At 33.9% G+C, this 23,467-nt stretch overlaps 1 long non-coding RNA gene across 1 annotated transcript in view; it reads right to left on the bottom strand.

The window, feature by feature from the left end:
* The window catches only part of LOC147829936 (uncharacterized), a 118,401-nt gene that overhangs the window by 25,704 nt on the left and 69,230 nt on the right, over positions 1–23,467 (bottom strand). The window contains exons 2-3 of the long non-coding RNA XR_015446690.1: positions 22,276–22,429; positions 10,674–10,762 (exon numbers count right to left, since the gene is read on the bottom strand). This is a non-coding gene — a long non-coding RNA (uncharacterized LOC147829936). The remainder of the gene's footprint in view (positions 1–10,673; positions 10,763–22,275; positions 22,430–23,467) is intronic.

Here is a 23,467-nt window from a genome sequence, read left to right as displayed (position 1 = left end):
TGTTTTGCACATAGAGGGGGTGGAAAATGTGCTCAGTAATCAGTAAAGTGAATCGTCATGTCTTGAATTAAGAGATAGTGATCAAGATTTATTGTGAGTAGTAGAGTATGACTGGAGATAATCTGAAACATTTGACTATTTTTTTTTCCCAAAGCAAGTAATTAACAGATGGTTAAAATGTTGTGTTTTAAATTCTGTAGTAAGCCACAAATACAGTATTAAGTGTTACCTTAATATCAGTATTTGTCTATATTTGTATATCAGGTCTATACAAACTATTATGCATAGTTAATATAAAGACTAATTAATAAAGCTTCCTAATACAGCATTTGGGTAAACTAAGTGAAACAACTTATAGAATCACATACTGTACATCAAGTGTCAAAAATCAGTGGAATCCAGAGATACTCTTCCTATGGATGCTGGCCAGGAAGCCAAATGAACTTAAGATCCAAGTGAAATTTTACTAACTATAAACACAAACACACACACACACACACACACACACACCACATACACACGGTAGATAGAATAATGCCTGTCATAATCCCCAGAACCTGAAACTTCTGAAAATATTGGTTTACATTATGGAAAGGATTTTTCAGATGAAATTAAAGTCAAGGAACTCCAGATGGGAAAATCATCATGGGTTTTTCAGGTGAAGAAAATACAATCTAATCTTTAAAGTTGGAAAGCATTTCCTGGCTAGTGAGAGAGAAGAAATGTTATGACCAAAATGGAGTAAGAGAGTTGTATGATTTCAAGACTGAGGAAGGCAGCTAGGAACCAAAGAATGTGGGCAGCATAGAGAAGCAGGAAATGGCAGAAAAATGTGTTACTTCTTGTAGTCTCTAGAAAGATATGCAGCTATGGTGATTCTTTTATTTTACTTCAGGCACAGAACTGTAAGACAATAAATCTGTGATGTTTTAAGCCGCTACCTTTGCAGTGATTTGTTTGTCACTACAGAAAACTAATAGACTAGTGAAAAATATACCATATTTTAATGATATATTATATAATGTATATGAATGTGTACAAATTATACTTTTATTGATCAGTGAATTGTTTGAAATTGAGTACATGTGTGTCAGCACTGTGATAGTTAAGCTTGATTGTATCAGCTTGATTGTCTTTGGAGCAGCCCTGGAAATGTCAGTGGAGCCCAATGTGCTTGGGTGGGTTATGGTGGGTTATGGATGCATGTTCAGGAGTACTACACATGGTTCCTCTCTGACACTGTTCCTCTGCTCTGCTTTCTGTTTGCCATGAACTAAGCATCTTGGCTCCAGCATAGCCTTCCACCACGATGTTCCCTTCTTAGATCCAGCCAACCATAGACTAAATCCCTGAAACAGTGACCTAAACTAAACCTCTCCTATTTCAAGTTCTGGGTTTCCAGTATTGTGTCCTAGCAACAGGAAAGATGACTAATGAAAACATTATCCTAAGCAAATCTGACAGATCATAAGCACTCCAAGACTTCCTTCATGACACATTTCAGTCATCACCCTGTAGCCCAAGATAACCACCATTCTAACTTCTGACAGCAGAAATCAGTTGTGCCTGTTTTAATCTTGAAATGTATGAGATGGTATAGTGTGTATCCTTTTGTATCTGCCTTTAATCTCCATTTCATTTCTTAGATTCATGTACATTGTGTTTATAGATGTCATTTGTTTCTTGTCTTTGTTTCATAAATTTGGGGAGGAATATACCAACAATTTATTTATTCTTTCAACATATGTACTTTTCAGTAATTTTGATTTGGAACAATTGAAAATAGCATTGCCTTAAATATATGAAAGTTTCCAGTTAACATATACCCATATTTCTGTTGTATGTACACCTAGAAACAGAATTGCTGAGTCACAGATTTTGTGTAAATTCAACTTTAGTGCATGATATCAGGTTTTCTGTTTTTAAACTCATTCTCACTTCTACCAGCAATGTATGGGAATTCTCAATGCAGTGCATCTTCTGTCAATTATTATTTTCTGCTTTTTAAAGTTTAGTCATTATCTCAGGTATTTTTCACAGTAATGGAAGCATGAATGACATTATTAATAAAACCAAAAGAGAAAAATATTGTAATTAAATAGATGCATAAAAATATTTTGACAAAATCAACACTTATCTTAAAAGCAGTAAATCAAATCATTAAAAAAAAATAAAATCAGAGTATAATATCACCATCTATAAGAATGATACTTTCTGAGAATTGCACCACTAGGCAAATTTGCATCTCAGTGAGCATCACTGAGTGCACTCACATAAACCTTAATGATACAGCCTACTACATACCACTGATACATGGTGTAGCTTAGCACTTTCAGGCCACATACCTGTGCAGCATGTTACTATACTAACAATGTAGGCAAATATGACATGTTGGCAAATGCTTTTGTATTTAAAAATATCTGAACACAGAAAAGGTGAAGTAAAAATTACTATTTTTCAGGAATTTTTCACCTACTTTATAGTCTTATGCTATCACTATCATGTGCTGTCACTGATGGAAATATCAACATGTGGTGCATCAGTCCATTTAAGATGTACCATATGATGATTTGATATGTGTGTATATCTTGCAATTATTACCAAAATCAAGCTAGTTAACATATTCATTACTTCACATAAACATTTTTTGGGGTGGTAGGAACAATTAAGATCCACTGTATTAGCAAATGTAAGTCACTATAATATTCAAGTACAAAATACATTATTATTTACAACAGTTACATTAGATCTCCAAAAATTATTTATCTCATCTCACTAAAACTTTTTTTAAAGTTCTTTATTGGTACATTTTAGGTATACAATTCATTTACATTTATCACTGAGTGTTTGTACCTGTACATGATGTATCTTGGTTCTTATTTTTCCCCATTACCTGTGTACCATTCACCCCCTCCACTCTTCCCTATTTACATAGACATCATTTCCATGTTTTTTTCTTTTCTCATACATTTTCCTTTCCCTCCTTTCCTTTCCCCTTCCCCTCTTTTCACCCCTTTGTCTTTGGACCCTTTTTCCTATTTCAAGTTATCAATTATTCATTTTTATCATTTTAATCCTTATTCACACTATCAGTTTCTCACACTAGAGAAACTATTCAGAATTTACAAGTGTGTCCTACTTATTTCACTTAAGAGTATGGCCTTGATATGCATCCATTTAGCTATAAATGACTCTAGATTTTCATTCTTTATGGCTGAGTAGTACTCCATTTTATTTAAAAAACTGCATCTTCTTTATCCAGTTTCCAGTTGAAGGGACTTGGGCTGCTTCCAAGCTTTAGCTATTACACACTGTGCCACTATGAACATGGGTGCACATATATCGCTGTGGTATGATTCTTTTAATTCTTTTGGGAAGATATCCAGCAGGAGAATATCTGGGTCAAGTGGAAACTCTAGCCCTAGTTCTTTGAGGTATCTCCATACTGATTTCCACAGTGGGTGGACCAGTCTACACTCCCACCAACAATGGAAAAGGGTACCTTTCACCCCCACACCCCCACCAGCATTTGCTATTGGTTGATTTCTTGATAGCAGCCATTCTGTCTGGGGTGAGGTGGAATCTCAGTGTTGTTTTTGTCTGCATCTCTCAAATGACCAGTGATTTTGAAAATTTTTCCTAAGTTTATTTGCTGCTTTTACTTCTTTGTCTGTTCATTTTAGATGCCCATTTTTGAATTGGGTCTTTGAATTTGGAGGGTCTGATTTTATTCAATTCTTTATATATTCTAGATAGTAGCCCTTTGTCTGAGGTACAGCTGCTAAAAGTTTTTACCCATATTGTAGGTTGTCTGTTAGCTCTGTTGGTGGTTTCTTTTGCAGTGCAGAAGCTTTTTAATAAGATAAGATCCCAGTTGTTGATTCTTTCTGCTAGTTCCCATGCTGCTGAGGTTTTGTTCATGAAGTCTTTTCCTATACTAATGTCTTCAAGAGTCTACCTACCTTATCTTCCAGCAAGTTTAGTGTTTCTGTCTTAATATTTAGATCTTTAATCACTTTGATCTTATTTTAGTGCATGGTGATAGGTATGGGTCTAGTTTTAATCTTTGGCAGGTTGAAATCCAGTTTTTCCAACACCATTTATTAAATAGGCTATCTTTCCTCCAATGAGGGTGGTTGGCTCCTTTGTCAAAGATGAGGTGGCTGAGTATGTCTGGAGTTGTTTCTGTATCTTCTAATCTATTCTACTGATCCTCAGGTCTGTTCTTTTGCCAGTACCATGCTATTTTTTAATCACAATAATATTGTAGTATAGTTTCATGTTGAGTATTGTGATACCCCCAGCTATGTCTCTGTTGCTTAGAATTGCTTTAGCTATTCTAGGTCTCTTCTGGTTCCAAATGAATTTTTGGATTGTTTTCTCTATTTCTGTGAAGTATATTGTTGGAATTTCAATCGGCATTGCATTGAATCTATATAGTAGTTTTTGAAGTATGGTCAATTTCACTATATTGGTTCTTCCTACCCAGGAACAAGGGATGTCTTTCCATTTTCTTGTATCCTCTTCGATCTCTTTTTTCAGAGTGCTGTAGTTTCCTGTGTAGAGGTCTTTTGCTTCCTTTGTTAGATTGATTTCTAGACATTTCATTTTTTTGGATGCTATTATAAAAGGAATTGTTTCCCTAATTTCTCTCTCAGTGAGTCTGTTATTTATGTACAAGAAGGCTATTGTTTTTTGAGTGTTGACCTTGTATCCAGCTACTCTACTGAATCTGTCAATTAAGTCTAGAGGTCTTTTGGCAGAGTTTTTTGGGTCTTGTATGTGTAGTGTCATATCGTCAGCAAATAATGACAGTTTCACTTCTCCCTTTCCTATCTTTATTCCCTTTATTTCTTTCTCTTTTCTAATTTCTGTGGCTAATGTTTCCAGAACTATATTGAACTGGAGTTGTGAAAGTGGGGATCCTTGTCTTGTTCCTGATTTTAGCATGGAAGTGTTCAGTTTTTGACCATTTAGTATGATGTTGGCTGTTGGTTTTCATACATAGCCTTAATGAGGTTGAGATAAAGAGCTTCTATTCCAATTTTCTGTAGGGGTTTTATCAGGAATGGGTGTTGGATTTTGTGGAATGTCTTTTCTGCATCTATTGAGAAGATCATATTATTTTTGTCCTTGACTCTCTTAATATAGTGTATTACATTTATTGATTTTATGAATGTTGAACCATCCTTGCATCCCTGGGATAAATCTGACTTGGTCAGGGTGTCTGATCTTCTTGATGACCTTCTGTATTCTGTTTGCCAGTTTCTTGTTGAGGATTTTTGCATCTATGTTCATTAGGGAGATTGGTCTGTAGTTCTCTTTTTGGGTTGGGTCTTTCCCTGGTTTTGGAATCAAAGTAACACTTGCTTCCAGGAAAGAATTTGGATGGCTTGTTTCCCTTTCAATTTCCTTGATGAATTTAAAGAGTAATGGCAATAGTTTTTCTTTAAATGTCTTGTGGAATTCAGCAGCGAAGCCATCAAGACCTGGGCTTTTCTTTGTTCGTAAATTTTTTATTACATTTTCAATTTCACTCATTGTAATTGGGGTGTTTAGAATTTCTATATCTTCTTCATTTAACTTTCCAATTCTTATGTACCTGAGAATCTGCACTTTTCTTCTGTGTTTCCCATTTTATTGGAGTCCAGGTTCTCAAAGTAGGTATTAATGAGCCTCTGGATTTCTGCTGGATCTCTTGTGAGTTTCACTTTTTCATTTTTAATTGCAAGTATTTGTGCCTTTTCTTTCCTTTTTTTGATAAGGTTGGCTAAAGGTTTATCGATTTTATTTATTCTTTTGAAAAACCAACTCTTTGATTCATTGATTTTTTGTATTGTTCTTTTAGTCTCCATTGCATTGATTTCTGCTCTGATCTTTATAATTTCCTCCCATGTACAAGCTTTGAATTTGTTATGCTCTTCTTTTTCTAGCAGCTTGAGGTTCTGCATTAGGTTATTTATCTGAATTTTCTCTGTTTTCCTAATATGGGCATTGACTGCTGTGAATTTCCCATGCAGAACCGCTTTCTTTGTGTCCCATAGATTCCTGGATGTTGTACTGGAATTATCATTTACTTGTAGAAACTGTTTAATTTCTTCTTTAATTTCTTCTGTGACTCATTGTTTGTTCATGGGGGTGTTATTCAGTTTCCATGTGTTTCTGGGGATTTTGTGGTTTCTTACATTATTCATCTACAATTTTATTGCACTATGGTCTGATAATATACAGGGAGTGACTTCAAATCTTTTACATTTACTTAGACATGTCCTATGAGCTAGCATGTGGTCTATTCTGGAGAATGACCCGTGTGCAGCTGAAAAGAATGTGTATTCTGATTTTGTGGGGTGGAACACTCTGTAAACATCTGTTAAGTCCATTTGTTCAATAACTTGGTTCAGTTCTAGAATTTCATTCTTAATTTTTTGCCTAGATGATCTGTCTATTTGTGATAGTAGGGTATTGAGGTCCCCCACTGCAATTGTGTTAGTGGTTATGTGGTTTTTTATGTCCATTAATATTTGTTTTGTATAGTTGGGTACATTCATATTTGGTGGATATATATTTAGGATTGTCATCTCTTCCTCTTGGATTGTTCCCTTCACAAGGATGTAGTGACCATCTTTATCTCTCTTAATTAGTTTTGGTTTGAAATCAACTTTGTCTGCAAATAAGATTGCTGCCCCTGCTTTTTAGGGGGTTCCTATGGTGTGGAGAACTCTTTTCCATCCTTTTACTTTCAGTCTGAGTTTCTTTTGCAATTAGGTGTGTTTCTTGTATACAGCATATTGTTGGATTTTGCTTCTTAATCCATTCTGTCAGTCTATTTCTTTTGATTGGTGAATTGAGCCCATTAACATTTATGGTTATAATTGATAGGTATTGATTCATCCTTGTCATGATGTTTTACCTTTATTGACTCTTTTATTTTTTATTTTTTCCCCCTTTCCCTTTAGTGTCTTACCTTGCCTGGCGGCTTCCCTGTTTTGGGCCTCATGGAGTTGTGACCTTCATTTTCTTTTTGTAGGATATTGTTTAGAATTGCTTGTAGTGGTGGTTTGGTGTTCATGAAATTTTTCAGGTGTTCTTTGTCATGGAAGTATATAATTTCCCCATCAATTTTGAAAGACAATTTTGCAGGATACAACAGTCTAGGTTGGAAGTTATTTTCTTTTAGGGGTTGAAATACTTCACTCCAGGCTCTCCTTGACTTGAGGGTTTTTGTTGAGAAGTCTGCAGTGATTCTGATGGACTTTCCTTTGCAGGTGAATTGTTTCTTTTCTCTAACTGCTTGTAGGATTTTGTTCTTCTGTTGGGTTTCTCGGATCTTGACTATTGTATGTCTAGATCTAGATTTTTTGATCCTGGCTAGTTGGAGTTCTATATGCCTCACTTATCTGTATGTCCAGTTCTCTACCTCTGTCTGGGAAGTTTTCCACTATTACTTCTGTGAACAGTTTTTTAAAGTCAATTGTGCTTTCTCTTGTCATTTTATCAACTCCTATCAGTCTTATATTATTCTTCTTTGCATCTTCTAGCAGCTGTTGGATTGATTTCTCATGGTCCCTTAGTCTTTTGAAGAAATCTCTGTTTTCATGGTCTTTAACTACAATCCTATCTTCTGTATCTGATATTCTATCTTCAGATTCCCTTAATCTGCTGTGGATGCTTTCAATGGAGTTTTTAATCTCCTGAATATTTGTTTTAATCTGTTTCATGGATTCATTTCTTTTTATGTTGGGAGATCATGGTTTCCATTTCTTTCTTATGCTGGGCATTCATGGCTTCCAGCATATTTCTGAGCTCATCCACTTTTTTTTATCTGTTTCTGTTCTAGAGCCTGTAATCATGTCTTTCACTCTGCTCACCATCTCTGTGGTTATCTGGGAGATTATTTCTGCTTTGAATTTCTCTAGAGCCTCATTCATTTGTTTTTTTACTTCCTCTGCTATCAATTCAGGTTGTTCAAGTGGTTGGTTATTGGACTTTTCCACCTAATTTCTCCCAGGGTTTACCCTTAGTGGGGTGGAATTCTGAGTTTTTTCCTTGCTTAAATGTCTTCTCATTTTTGTTTTTGGTACTGTCATTGGTTTAACTCCTGGGTTGATACTTTGAAATTATTTATTGTAAGTATCTTTGTTGCTTACAATTAGAAAACTTATGGAATGATTGCTTCTCAGAGGTGTCTTCCAAATATAGCTGGTCTTTAAGTTTTGAGTCCCTAATGACTCTGAGGCTATCTCATTTTTATTATACCAGGAAGGATCACTGGCTAAATCAATAACAACAGCTTAGCCCAAGTGATACAATCAGCAACACCATTGCATCAAGTACATCTTAGAAAATGACATTTTGTGGTAGTTATTAATCTATCACCTTTAACTGTGTGAATTAAATCAAGATCGAGGACCAACTCAACATATGTTTATAGTGAATAAACTCTTCAAAACATCAACTTTACCCTTTGTGATAGTTAGTTAGAAGGAGTTGAGGAGGGAGGGATAGATATGTGGTAGGATAGGGGAAGGTTAGCAGTGAGGACAGAGAACACAGGCAAGAAGGAAAAAGAGAATACTAGGAAAATAAAGAAGAACTCTGAATGAGGGCCAGAACAGGTACAAAAAACGAGATGAATGATTTGGGACAGCAAGAGAGTAAGTGTAAGAGAGAGAGAAAGGAAAGAGAAAAGAAAGAAGAAAAAAAGGAGAGAAAAACAAAAATTAGCAAAAAGCAGGAGAAAAAAATTAAAGATAAAAGGAGAAAAAGAAAAGCAAAGAGAAAAATCAAACCAATGATACTAATTTTGGAAATAAAATATAAAAATGAAAATGAAGGGCCTCTTTCAGGGTATGTCTCTGTTGTTACAATAGACAACATGGGTAGCAGTGTGCAGATATAAGTCAATGAGTCTCGGTAAGCCAGTCACAGACCTGTGAGATTCAGTCAGATTTCTGTCTGCAAGTCCCAAGTAGAGCTCCTTGTCTTCTTGTAGGGTTGAACTCTGCAGGGTTGTACTGCAGGTTCCAGCTGCATTTTCCCTGAAGACAGTCTCGGTTCTGATGGGAGGTGATTATGACTCTCACTTACCCAGTACACCGGTGGTGGTCAGGTGTCTACCGTGTCTTTGTAGTGTGGAACCAGGTGGCTGCAGAGCCAACAGGGCAGAGGAGCGGGGGGGGGGGGGCGCTGTCCAGTGGATCGCAGTGGGCATGGGCTGGATCAGCATGTTTCCTGTGGCCAGGGACTCTGCCCTCACTAAAACTTTGTACATTTTAATCAATATTATTTTATTATACTCATCCACAACTTCTTATAACCAACATTCTACTTTTTGTTTCTATGAGTTTTGCTTTTCTAGGTCTCATATATAAGTGAAGTCACGCAGAATGTCTCTCTGATTCTACCATATTTTACTTAGAATAATGTCCTCCAGATTCATCTATGTTGTCACAAATATTAGGATTTTGCAGTTATTCTAAAGGCTATATAATATTACATTCTAAATACCTGAGAACTTTCCTTTATTCATTCATCCATCAGCGGGCACATAGGTTGTTATTGTATCTTGGCTATCTTGAACAACGCTTCAATGAATATGGAAATGCAACTTTCTCTTCAAGGTAAAGGTTTAATTTTCTTTAGGAGCAATCTAATAGGTGTAATATGTTAATTAAAAGATGTACCATTGTTTACCTTTATGTAATTACTTATATAGTTTGAAAAAAAATAAAATAAATTACTTATATAGTTTGATTTAAATCTACAATTTTACTGTTTTCTTTTCTCAGTTTCTACTTTATTCCTTTAGTTTTCTTTTTTCAGTGTCTTCTTTATTCCTTTCTCTTTCCTTTTCAGCCTTCTTTTGCATTTTTATTTTTATTATTAAAATTTCCATTACCTTGTAAATTATACATTCTATTATATTTTCAGTGTTTGCCAATAAAAAATTTATTCATGACATTGCAGTGTAAGTTATTGATACTTTCACATCCATTTAATGCTAGCATCTCAGAGAATATTTCAGGAACCCATCTTCCATGTTTGTATTATAGTTTTGATGTATCTTAAGTCTATATTCATATTACATATTCTGTAAGACATTACAGTTATTATTTTATGCAGTCAATATGTTTATATTTGCCCAAATATTTACAGTTTTCAGTGGTCCTTAATTCCTTTGTGCATTTCATTTACTTTTTAGAATTTTAAAATTTTTTCCCCTAAGATTTCCATTTTGTATATATTGTAATGCCTATTGATGATTTAGTCTCAGTTTTTATTTGCTGAAAACATATTCATTTTACGTATGTTTTTCAAACATATTTTATTAGGTATAGAAATCTAGATTGAAATTACATTATTTTAAAACTATGAAGTTATCTCACTGGCTTCCAACTTCCTATTTCTGATGAGAAGCCATGTGTTGGTCTTTGTTCTTTCAAAAGTAGTATCTTTGTATTGTCTGCTACTTTTGAGATTTTTCTCCCTGTCTTTAGTGGTCTCACCAATTCAACTATAATGGACCATATATATATGTGTGTATATATATATGTGTGTGTGTGTGTGTGTGTGTGTGTGTGTGTATTGTTTCAGTGTTAGTTACTTTTTTCTCATTACTAAGACAAAAATAACCAACACCCAAAGTTAAAGGGAAAAAGGTTTATTTGGCTTACATTTTGTAGAGGTTTCAGTCCATAATCAGCTGGCTCCAAGGCAGAGTGGCACCTGGCAGAGAAGTATTGCAGAGGAGAGACAACATGGCCTGCACAAAGTAGCAAAAGTAATAAGAGAACCTTAACAGTGTCTTTCTGCTCCTTTTATCTTACTCGGATTGTTGGGATTAGGGAGGTTCCAAACCAATCACTCTAGTATAGTGGTTTAGTAATCACATGCCCTTAATCTTAGCATCACATATTCTAGATTTAGATTTAGCTACCTTCGAAAAAGACTGCATGAGACTTTTGAGGGGACATCTAGACACAAGCCACAACAGCTTCTTGTTTGCTGAGATTCTTTTATTTGTGTATTGAACATTCACATTTGTTTTTAAAATCTCTCAACTACAATTTCTTTACAAGTATCCTTTTTCCATTTTATAGGCATGTATGTTAGAAGCCTTGATAGTTCCCCTCATGCCTGTTGCTCTCTTTTCAATAAATTATTATTCTTTTATGCTTCCATTTGGCTATTCCCTACTGACTTGTCATCTAGTTTATCCAAACTTTTGCAAAACAGTTTCTTATTAATTGTATATATTGTATTTTTGTTTCTATAACATTCATTTTACTCTTATCACATATTGAATATCTCCACATGATACAAACTTTTCTGTTTCTTTCTTTAGTTTATTGAAGACATTAAACACAGTTTAATTCAAATCACTGACTTTTGATTCTAGGGTCAGATCTCCTGAAAGTTTGACCTTATTTTTTTAAATGATTGACTATATGATTTTATCTCTCTGCCTGCCTAATGATTTTTTATGAATAATGTAGAAACCATAAATGTTGAGATTATAAATGCCATCTTCCTGAAAGTTAAAGATATCATATTATAGTGATACATGTATGTTCATGTTTATAGCAGCAGAAATTATAATAGCTAAATGTTGGAAAAAAGCTATTTATTCACCAACAGATAAAGGAAAAAGAAAATGTGGTATTTGTATACAATAGAGTCCTACTTTTCCATGAAGAAGGATAAACTTGAGTCATTTGTAGAAAATGGATGCATTTTGAGACAATAATGTTAGGTGAAATAAATCATACACACAAGCTTAAATATTGCATAGTTTCTCTTATATGAGAAACCCAAAGTATAAATAAAGTGCAAAATGAAAGAAAAATAATAGGGAACATTTGCAAATGTGGAGGAAATCTAGTGATGTAGGGAAAGAGAGGAAGTGGATGAGAAGCAGGGGAGGAAAAGAGGAATTAAAAACAATTAAGATGTATTATATGCAAGTACCAACTCCCCACAATGAATGTAATCATTATGTACTTCAAAATATACTAATAAAAATTTAATCATTTTTAAAAAGGAAAAAAAGATTATAGACATTATTTTTCACCAAAGAATGAAACAAATGGAGTGATTACTTTAATCAAATAAGAAACAGAACCAGGAGAAAACTGCATTGAATATTTGTTAAGATTCAGTCGATCTCTACTTTGTCTCTATTATTTGTGTGTACCACAGAAGGATCTTTTAATTTAGGGCTGTGTAAGCAAGTATCTCACTGCTGGGAGCATAAGAATTTCCATTCTGCTTCTAGAGATTTTCAGTTTAACCTTCATCTGTGCAGTTTTTCAATGCTAAATATCATGAGAGGAAGTCTGGTTGTTCACTAGCCAATAGTTGTACTCTTTCTTATCATTTCCCCCAAACAATTCACTGTATTCAAAATACATGGGGAAAATCCCTGGAAGGAAAGCTAATGCTTCATTCACAGTATTAATTCAGCACTCTCTCTAGAACCTTCAACAATCATATTGTCATCATAATTTTTTCTAGCAAGGAGACTTCTGTATTTCTACCATTATTTTCTAAAAATTTCAACTTAATTCCTCAATCATCCACTCTGCCCTCTATAAATTAAGCTATATCCATAGGAGAGAACCATGTCATGGGTTTTAAGCAATTTAAGTCCACAACCATGGATGACTGCTAAAAGTTCTTTTGGCTTGTCTGTCCCATGGTGTTGGTCCTCTCTTGAGAAGGAAACTCAGATCATCAGGATCTGGAACGTACTCAAAATTAGCACATACTTCAAGGAAAATGACAACTACAAATTCTTAGATCACCTATGAATATTTTTTTGAACTTACTCTTAAAATTTGGTCTCTTGAATCCTCCTTGCACCTACAGCTTCTTAATACAGTTAAATATGATTTTTTAAATTTTTCTGATATTTCTAAGTGTTCATACTGGCACAGTTAGCTTCCTGTAAATTGTTTCATCTTATATAGAATTAGAAGTGTCCAAAAAGCTCTTCATTTTTACTTTGAATGTCACCATGGAGGCAAGTTTTCAGTTAGAGTTTTTGTTCATCCCTACATTATAGTACACATGTCCCTATACTCTGTAGAGTACTAAGTTTGTGACACCTATGATAAAAGAAACATAAGGTAGAAATAGTTGGAATATATATTCTTGCCTTTTCCCTGATCTTATAGAAAAAACAATTACATTTTCACCATTAAGCCTGGTATCATCTTTGGGAATTTTAAAAAGATTATTGCTGTCTGTTAAAATATGTTTTATCTTTCGTACCTATGCAATTTCTATCAAGCCTGACTCCTCTGGGATATCTTGCCTGACTTGCAAAAGATGCCTACTTTCAGTAAATTCCTTGATACTACCATCCTTCTGTGCAATCCTCCACAACAATAAATATTTACAAGTAGTTCATATGTTTCAAAATAAAAGAACATTTCCATCATCTGAACTATTTCAGATAGGGGTAGAGGGTCAGGAAAGAGTGGGTTTTGATGATTGGTATTTCATCTCATCTGTATAATTGAAAAGTAATGTTAAAAGACTTTGATAGCTTCAGATGGCATAAGCAAATGTTTGAAAGAAGGAGCTCTTTGACTATTTTGGAAAATATATTTCATATGTCTCCCTAATGTTTTTTGTATCTCTTTAAACTGAAGATGTAATGAAAAAAATAATAGTATATACAGAAGTCAGTTAGCAAGAAATTTATCTTGCTGAATTTGACTGTTAAGTTGTTCAGCTGAAAAGACTGCTTCTGGCTGAACTTGAAATCCCCTAAGCTTCTGAGTTGAGTAAAAAATCTCACTATTCTACTAATCATTTTTATATTCCTAATGCAGGCAACAGTATCTCTCTGAGTCCCAAAGGCAAACAGCAAGTCACCTGAAACACATAATTTAAGTATACAGCTACTAATTTGATGAAATGATAACTTTTTAAAAAATAGCATATGGCAGTATTGATGATATTCCTGCAATAGCATTTGAAAACTCAGATACAATATCTTGATATTAAATGTTTAGATATTTATCAGAGTACCACCACGTGATTTATTTTTAACACTCATTCAGTGTCCTCCAGCATTGCTCTCAAGACTGTTTTTAGCTCTATAATGAAAACTCTAGATCTTAAAATCTTGAACTGTCATCACCACACCATATCAGAAATATGAATCTTAAGGTTTAAAGTAAGAGAGAAACACTTCTGGGTTTATATCATAAAACTCTTGCCTGCGAATCATATAAAACTGGTAGGGGCAGCACTTCAGTAATTTAGGAGACTTGCTGCCATCCTGCTCTCATCAGCACACAGTAGACTCATCCTTCTCAACTATATGCTCCACGTATGCAGGAAACAATAATAAATATTGGTGTAACTAGTAGAGAGAATTTTTAACTAAAATGTGGCTTTTGAAAATGACTTATGATGGAAAGTCCTAAGAAAATCCTATTTAATTTGAGACTATTGTAAAATCACAAATAGCCTTGAGATAATAAAAGTGAAAACCTCACTAGAATATGCCATTATCCATTTTTAAATGCTTTGGAAAGAGCTGGCTGTAGTTGAATAATATCACCATTTCTAAAATGATAGACACTGAGGCATAATTGTGGTACTTTGCTAAGCGAAAGTAAAAACAAGTTTTCCAAGGAGACCTCTGTAAATACTTGTGGTTAAACTCTTCCGGGAAAATATCTTGTGAACAAAATTTAGCATCATCTCAGGTGTTTGGCTATGGTGGGGTTGGCAAGGGACAGATAAGTGCCATGCTATCCTTCTGAAATATTACAAATACACTTACTTTTCAAGTTTCCTTGTTGTGAATAAAAATTTGTATCACATGTATTTAGGAGCCAAATTACCAATAAATAAAAATTTAATAAATTAATATTAATTTACATCTGTAGATTTGTATCAAGTACTTTTATATAGGCATCCAAAGTATCAAACTTGAAGACAAACAATGTTAAACAAGCTGAAATGAAATTACTGCAAAAAAAAATAGTCCTTACATATAATAAATATTCACAAAAGTGATAGGCTATCTTCTATGTAACAGAATATAATCTCCAAATTAATTCCCAAAATATTATAGGGTGTTCAGTGATGTAGGAAATACAGTTTAATATATTTAAATTCTATTTCATTGGTTAATATTTTATTTAGAATTACAGACCAGGTAATTGCACTTGTCAAAGTTAAACTAAAGAAACAGAATCAGTAGGCTATAGAAATTTAAAGATTTACCATAGGGAACTGGTTTACACCATTTAGAAGACTGATTAGCATGTCTGATATTTTTAGAGCAGGCTAAAGGTAGGGTAGGCTGGAATTCTCAGGCACAGAACAGGATGCTGTCCATAAAATTTCCTCTTCATTAGTGAGGCCTCAGCACACTTTTTAGTCCCTTACCTGATTGAAGCAGGATCATCTGGGTCATCTAATGTGATTTCTATTTTTTTCAAGTCCACTGTTGTAAATTTTAAGCTCATCTGTAGAATATCTTAACACTAACTGTGTGATTGGTATTTAGTTGAATAATGGGGGGCTATAACCAGTCCAAATCGAAACATCAAAAAGATGACCACAGCAATAAGTAGAAGTTGCAAATTTAAGTATAGATTGAATTCTCTAAATTCCAAATAGGACTGAGTATTACTCAATTGAAATTCAAATCCCACTCATTGACCGAACAGGGGATCAAATTAAGTTAAGAGAAAGTTTAAATCTTTATTATAATATTTTTTTCAATTCTTATAAGTATATATAATGGTGAAAAGTATTTCTACATAGTTTCCTATAATTCAATAAATTATTGTTACTGTTCCTCTTCTAAAAAATTTAATGTTAGGAAAGATAATTTCAGACATACTAAATGCACTTGTCAGTGATAGCACTGACATTGATATATTGATGTATTAATTGAGAGTTAGTTGTTTTGACAATACTTAATTCATCTCAGAGAAATCTTAAGTTTATAGGATGACAGAAAACATTCCACTTGTAGAAAATATACTGTGCAATAATTACTACGTTTTAAAATACATCACACAACTTTAATTGTTTTCTTTTGGCTTTGAGATTAGCATTGTTTATATCTATGTAGTTTTTTAAAGTGACAGTATAATAAGGTAACAAAATTGTTAAAAGATTTTTATTTTTGTTTTATAAATATATACATAAAATTGACCTTATTTTTTCTCTAATTTAATGAGATTTATGACATATACAGATTTGTGTAATCACTAGTATAATCAGGATACAGGGCTGGGGATTTAGCTCAGTGGTTCTGCCACCTGCCTTGCTAGCATCCCAAGTTCGATCCCCAGTACCAAAAAAAAAAAAAATTAGGATATGTATTTTTATTAATCCAAAATAACTGTCTTGATATTTATAATCAAGCTCAGGCAATCATGTATTTGCTGCTCATCTTTACAGTTTTGAATTTTAATGGAATTTTTTGAGGCTGTCTTCTCTGAATCAGTATATTTTTGACATTTGCATGTTAATGTGTCAATAGTTTTTTTCTCTTTGTTGTTCAGAGTATTCAATTACATCAGAGTATTCATTAATGAGTATTCATTACATGCTTATCTAGAAACAAAGGAGGGAATTTTGATTCTTTAAAAATTTTAGCAATTGTACATAAAGAAGTGATAAGCATTTGTGTTCATACATTAATGTGAACATGTTTATTTTTCTTTATGGCAAATAATTAGAAGGTAGAGTGAAGCTCAGCCGGTCCCAGCACCTGGAAGGAAGCTCCCCGCCTCCATCCCAGGCTCCTAGGGCAGAGAAGCTGAGCCAGTCCCAGCACCTGGAAGGAAGCTCCCCCACAGCCATCCCAAGCTCCTAGAGCAGAGAAGCTGAGCCAGTCCCCACACCTGGAAGGAAGCTCCTCCACTGCCATCCCAAGCTCCTAGGGCAAAGAAGCTGAGCTGCGTGGGTGGCAGAAGCACCCCCCACCCCCATAGAAATGAGAAGAAACATAAACAAGCCTCAAAAACAGACTTCTGGATCACATACAGCAACCTCAAAGGGAAATGAGATGGAACACTCTGATACTCAACCACCTGGACTCTCTGAACTGGCAACAAAAGAGGATCTGGGAAAAATGAAATCAGAAATAATTACTCAGATAACAGCAAAGATTTTGCTCATGGTGCAAGACATGATTAATAAATCTAGAGAGGACACAGATAAACAAATAGAGGATCTGAGGAACATGATGGAATCCCAACATAGGAAACAAATGGAATCCATTAAACAGATACAAACAGATTTCCAAGAGATTAAAAACTCCATGGAAAGTCTGCATCACAGAATGAACCAATGTGAGGATAGAATCTCACATATAGAAGATAAGATTGCAATTAGTGAGGAGGAAAAAGAAAAATTTCTTTAAAATTGTAAGGGAACATGAGAAATTAATCCAGCAGCTGCTAGATGATGCAAAGAAGAATAACATAAGACTGATTGGAGTCAATGAAAAAAGAGGAGAGAGTGCAGATGACATAAAAAAACTCTTCACAGAAGTGATGGCAGAAAACTTCCCAAGGAGGGGAAAAGAACTTGACAGACAGATAAGTGAGGCATATAGGACTCCAGCTAGCCTTTATCAAAAAAAATCTACACATAGGCATATAATAGTTAGGATTCCAGAAATCCAACAGAAGAACAAAATTCTACAAGCAGTGAGAGAAAAGAAACAAATCACATACAAAGGAAAGCCCATCAGAATCACAGCAGACTTCTCAATGCAAACCCTCAAGACAAGAAGAGCTTAGACTGATGTATTTGAAGCCCTAAAGGAAAACAGCCTCCAACCCAGATTGATGTACCCTTCAAAACTATCTTTCAAAACTGATGGAGAAATAAGATACTTTCATGATAAAGAGCACCTCAGGAACTTTATGAATACCAAACCCGCACTCCAAAAAAGTTTAGACAATACCCTAGGAAAAAGACAATGAGGATCACAACCCCAGGAAACCCAGCAGAATAAATCCATTGGGCATGACAAATTAAACGTAAAGGGGGAGAATCCAACAAAAAGAAAAAGTCATGACAAGGCTTTTAAAACTTTGAGCTTCATCTCCCTAATGAGTGTATAATTCAATCTTATTATTGTACTGATTAGTATTTTTCTGATTCTAGAGTTGCACACCATTCCTTGTGCTATACTGGCTATTTATTATCTTCTTCTCTCTACATTTTAATTGGGTTGTCTATTAATGAGCTCTAAAAATTCTTTATATATTCTGGTCATAGGTTATATGCATTGTAAATATGGTCTGTTTAAGAACTACTTTCCATTTTAATGATGTCATTTAAAGTTCTAAATTTTGACAGAATCTCATTCATCAATTTTTTTCTTTTATACAACATGTTTTTTGTATCCTAGGTAGTTCTTGCCTACCCTGAATTCATAAATGTTTTCCCTTACAATTTCTTCTTAAAGTTTTATACTTTTAGGCTTTCTTATTTAGGTTCATAGATCCATTCATGTTATTTTCATGTATGGAAAAAAAGGGTTGAGGTTAATTTTTTATATATGGATACCAGGTGTTCTAGTGCCATTTGCTGAAGACACTATCTCTTCCTCAGCTCTTGAATTGAGTTTATATTATATAAAATGATAATGTTAAATAATCTTTCAAATCTCAGTGAACCATATATGTGTGGTTCTATTTCTAGATTCTCTGTTTTATTCAAATGATCTATATGTCTTTCCTTACACCAACACTGCCTTGATTACTGTAGCTTTAGAAGAAGTCTTAAAATTGAGTGCTAAACGTTTTCCAACACTGTTTTTGTTTTTGTTTTTGTTTTTGGCTTTTCTGGGTCCTTTGTACTCCTACATAACTTTTAAATTTCAATATTCAATTCTTCATTTGTAGCAAGTATACACAGACCTGGATTTTTATATATACCTTGTGTTTTCTAATCCTGCTAAATTCAAATACAAGTTCTAGGGGCTCCTAGAGATTTCTTAGTTTTTTCTCTGTAGATGATCATTTCATCTGCATATAAAGATTTTGCTTCTGCCGTGCTAATCCTATCCTAGTTGTGTCATTTTATTGCTAGACTATTGTGGTGGGGACCAGCTTTCAAAGTTTAATGGACAGACAAAGAGTAAGCATATCTGCCCTTGTTCCCCACCTTAAGGAGAAAGCATTGTATCTTCTCCATTCATACAAGGCGTTCTCACTGGAAGTATGGAGTACATGTCTTTAATCTGTTGAGAAGTTTCTGTTCTACTTCTAGGCTCTGATAGCTTTTACCATGAACAGCTGTGGAATTTAGTCCAATACTTTTTCTCCAACTAGTGACAGGATCATATGGCTTTTTCCTTTCCTCTGTTAAAATGATGACTCTTGGGGGTGGATCTTCCAATGCTGAACCAACACTGCCATCCCTATAACAAAACCACTTTCTACATACTGCCAGATCTGACTTCTCACAGTTTGTTTTGTTAAACAAATTTCTATTTATGTTCATACTTTTTTCTTCTATTATCTTTATCCAATTTTAGGATTAGCACACTGTTGAGTTCCTTAAAATGAGGGGAGAAGTGTTCCTTCTTTTTTCTGCTTTAAATGTTTGATATAATTTATCAGTTAAAATGTTAATGAGCCTGCTGTTGTCATATAAGTAGGTTTTCAAGCTAGGAATATACTTTCTTTAATAGGTGCTATTCAAATTTTATATTTCCTCCAGTTAGTTTTATTAATTTGTCTTCTAAGTTACTTCTTAGAAGTTGTCAAATTTATTTCAAAAAAGACTTTTTGTAATATGCTTTCTATATCCTTTTAAATTCTGTAAAATCTGTGGTAATGTCTCCTAGATCTTGATATTGTAATTTTAAAAATGTATATCTGATATTGTGTAACAGGAAGAAAAGGTCTAAAAGAGCAGAGGAATTGGGAGGGGTAGGGGAAGGGAAAAGAGGGAAAGGAAAAAATATAAGAGGAAACAAATGGAAGCAAGATCTTTGCAAATAGGGAAGGGTGGAGGGGGTGAAGGAAGGGCAAGGGAAGGGGAAAAACATAAGAAGCAAGAAACTCATGTAATGGTACAAGATCCCAATGATGAATGTAACTGTATTTTATACCTAAAATGTACCAATAAAGTTAATGGGGAAAAAAAAAAGAAAAACAAAAAAAAAGTAGAAGATGGATTGCTGGATCACATTATAAAGTTAGATTTAACTTCACAAGATACTGCAAAACTCTTTTCCAAAGTAATGCGCCCATTTTTCCTTTGCACTGGCAATGTACAGAAGTTCTAGGTGCCCCACATCCTTGCCAACCCTAGGCATTGATTTTTTAAAAATTATTGTCACTGTTTGCCTTTTTATTGCTACATAGTGATATCTCATTGTAGATTTCCCAGTGTCTGATAAGGTTAAATATATTTTTGTACATTTGCCAACTCCATCTCTTCTTTGGTAAAATGTTCAAAAATAATTTTTTCTATTATTTGGTCTTAATTGTTTTGTTGTTGCTGAATTTTTTTGAGTTTTTATGATTTATGATAATTTCTGTCAGTCTGTGACTTGTCATCATTGTATTAATAGTTTCTTTCACATGATTATAATTTCATTTAACATTAGTGGAAATCCACTTCATTATTTTTTGCTGTTGTCAATAATACTTTTGATGTTACTTCCAAGAATTCCTTTTACAGCTCAATTTTATTCAAAAATGGAATAGCCCTCACATTTTACATTTAGCTCTATGATCCATTTTGTGTTAAGCTTTTTAAGGTGTGAGGTAGATTTACGTTTTTTTTTCTTCTTTTATGAACAGATGTTTAATCTGTTGAATATCATTTTTAAAAGGTTATTCTTGCTCCATTTGCCTCTGTGTCTTTGTCAAACTCAATGGGTCATATGTCCTTCAGTCCTTTTCTGGAAACTTTATTACATTTCTTTGATCCATGTTTATTCATTTGCTCCTACTATACCTTCCAGATTACTAAAGCTTTATAACAACTCTTAGGGTAATATGAGTGCTACAAATTTATTTTTTGCTCCCAAAAGCTGTGCAAGTTCTTTAGATACAATTTATATAAATTTTAGAATCTTTTTCTCTGTAAGAAAAAGAAAACATTGTTAGGATTTTTACTGTAATACAGGCAAATTTGGGAAAATTTTGTATATTGAGTCTTCTAAATACATTATATGTGATGTCTTTGAATACTTTTGTCAATTCTTTTTAATTTTCAGTAAAGTGGTATCTTGGTTCAAGAATGCTTTGTTTTGGAAGTAATTTGGTAAATATAAATATGATTGAATTACATATGACCATATTGTATTCTTTGATCCACTTGTTAGCTCTTAATGTCTTTATTTTTTCTTTGGCTATTCTATACAGGCAGTACCAATAATTTGATTCTTTCTAGTAAATTGGTTCTATATTGTTTTCTTTCTTTCTATCTAGGACTACATAAGATACAAGTGACTAGCATATACATTCTTGCCTTATTCCTGATCTTATATAAAAAGCATTGAATTTTTTCATCCTTAAGCACAGTATTGCCTGTGGGATTTTTAATAGATTATGGCTATTTGTTAAAAGATGTTCATTACTATTCCAGTTGGCTCAGAATTTTTATCCTGAATGAACATTGCATTTTGCAAAAAAATTATGCATCAATTGGAAATATCATCTCCTTTGTATTCCTTGATCTTTAACTAATATTTGAATAGTGAGCCAACCTTGCATTCCTGATGAGTTATGTTTCCTCTGTCACATCTGTAAGTCTGTGATACTTTTCACCTCTCAGCTTACTTGGTTCCACATCTCTGCCTGGAAATTCAGAGTTTTATTTTCCCCACTCCTTTGCACACTTTCAGTAACTGCCTTTGAAACCAAGTGGCAAAGGTATACAGAAAAAGCAAAGATATACACATAAAATAAAACAATGGAGATTCTTTTCCATGGTCTTAGAACCAAAATTCCTCTAAATGGTAAGATGAGTTTAACTGCTTTAGAGTTTAATGTGTTTCTTTAAACTGTTAGTGTCACTGCTGTCCCATTGCCCTGAGAAAGCGTGAGGGCCAGAACAAGAAAGAGTAAATGAAGCAAAACACAGGATGTTTAATTAATTCTCTCTCTAACCCTCAGGTCTTCCTTTTTGAGTACCCACATGAGAAACAGAGGCATTCCTTTGCTGCTCTTTTTTCTGTACAAAGTGAAGAATTGCGAGTCCCAGGATTCCTGTGAGTCAAGCCTGGGAGCTACCAGAAGAAAAATGAAATGGCAAACTCACCTCCACTTTGGTAGTATATCAAATTTGCTTTCCTTCTTCAATCTGTCAGCTTTCATTTATTTTCCACAGTTCTCTGAGGTCTTCTCCATTCAATCCAAAAAGTTTAGGTACATTCTTGGGGAATGTGCTGATTCCATCTTAGCCAGAACTGGAACTGATAACAGGTTTTAGGTAAACATAGATCAATAAAATATCCTTCATTCCCTGCATAGAATATATTTACAGTTCATATTTATTTTATAATTAAATTTAATATTCATAAATAAGATGAACATTCCTATGTATATTTGAGTTAAGTAGATTTTTTTGGTTTGGTTTGGTTTTATTTTTTTGAGACAGGGTCTTCTTATATGGTTCAGGCTGGCCTTGAACTCACTATTTAGTCCAAGTTGGTTTTGGAACTCCTATCTCAGCCTCCTGAGTACTATGATTATAGGTGTGAACCACCATGCTTGGCTCAGAGTTATATAGATCTTTAAATTTGCCCTCAGGAATTACAATAGAAAAATGATTTTTCTTATCATCAAATAGAGCCATATACTAGAGTGCATATGTAACAAAAGCTGACTGCTTTGTAGTTTAAAAATTGAAATCAAACCATTTGTTTGTATTCATATTTGGTATTAGGAATAGCTTTGTGAGTCTGTCATCAGATGTAGTTCTTTATGTGGCTGTGCATTACTATTACCCACAGTTGTTGAGTATAATTTATTCTTAGCAGGGTTGGAGTTTTTGCATTATTGTCATCCAGATGCATTATGTAGTGTTGCAGGATGATGGTGGGAAAAAATATGTTTGATGTGTGAGCAAACACACAGACTTGAGTTTTCCCCTGGAAAGGAGTTATTTTTCATGTGGCACATTTTAGCTAAGAATATTAGATGCTTGTTTTGACTGCTATCTCTGTTGTTGAACCCTGTATAAAAAAGAAAAGAAAAGCTTGGTATTTGTAAATTTAACAGTTTCTAAGTTCATGAAAACTAAACATTACAAGGATAATTACTTGTCATGTTTTTGTCTAAGTTGTCAATACTCATGTCAATACTAAGTAGTAGGAAATAATACACAGTTATTGAAAAAATATGTGAATATATGAATGGCCACATATGATATTTATTAGGAAAAAGATGGAATGGAAAATTTTGAATATGATTCAGTTTTTTAAATTGATATACAGAATACTGTGGGTAGG

The sequence above is a fragment of the Heterocephalus glaber genome, unplaced genomic scaffold (assembly GCF_053883595.1).
Source record: "Heterocephalus glaber isolate CG9 unplaced genomic scaffold, H.glaber_assembly_v1.0 deba00000347, whole genome shotgun sequence".
NCBI lineage: Eukaryota > Metazoa > Chordata > Mammalia > Rodentia > Bathyergidae > Heterocephalus > Heterocephalus glaber.
The sequence above is the reverse complement of the archived record's forward strand: the minus strand, read 5'-3'. Positions and strand labels throughout refer to the sequence as shown.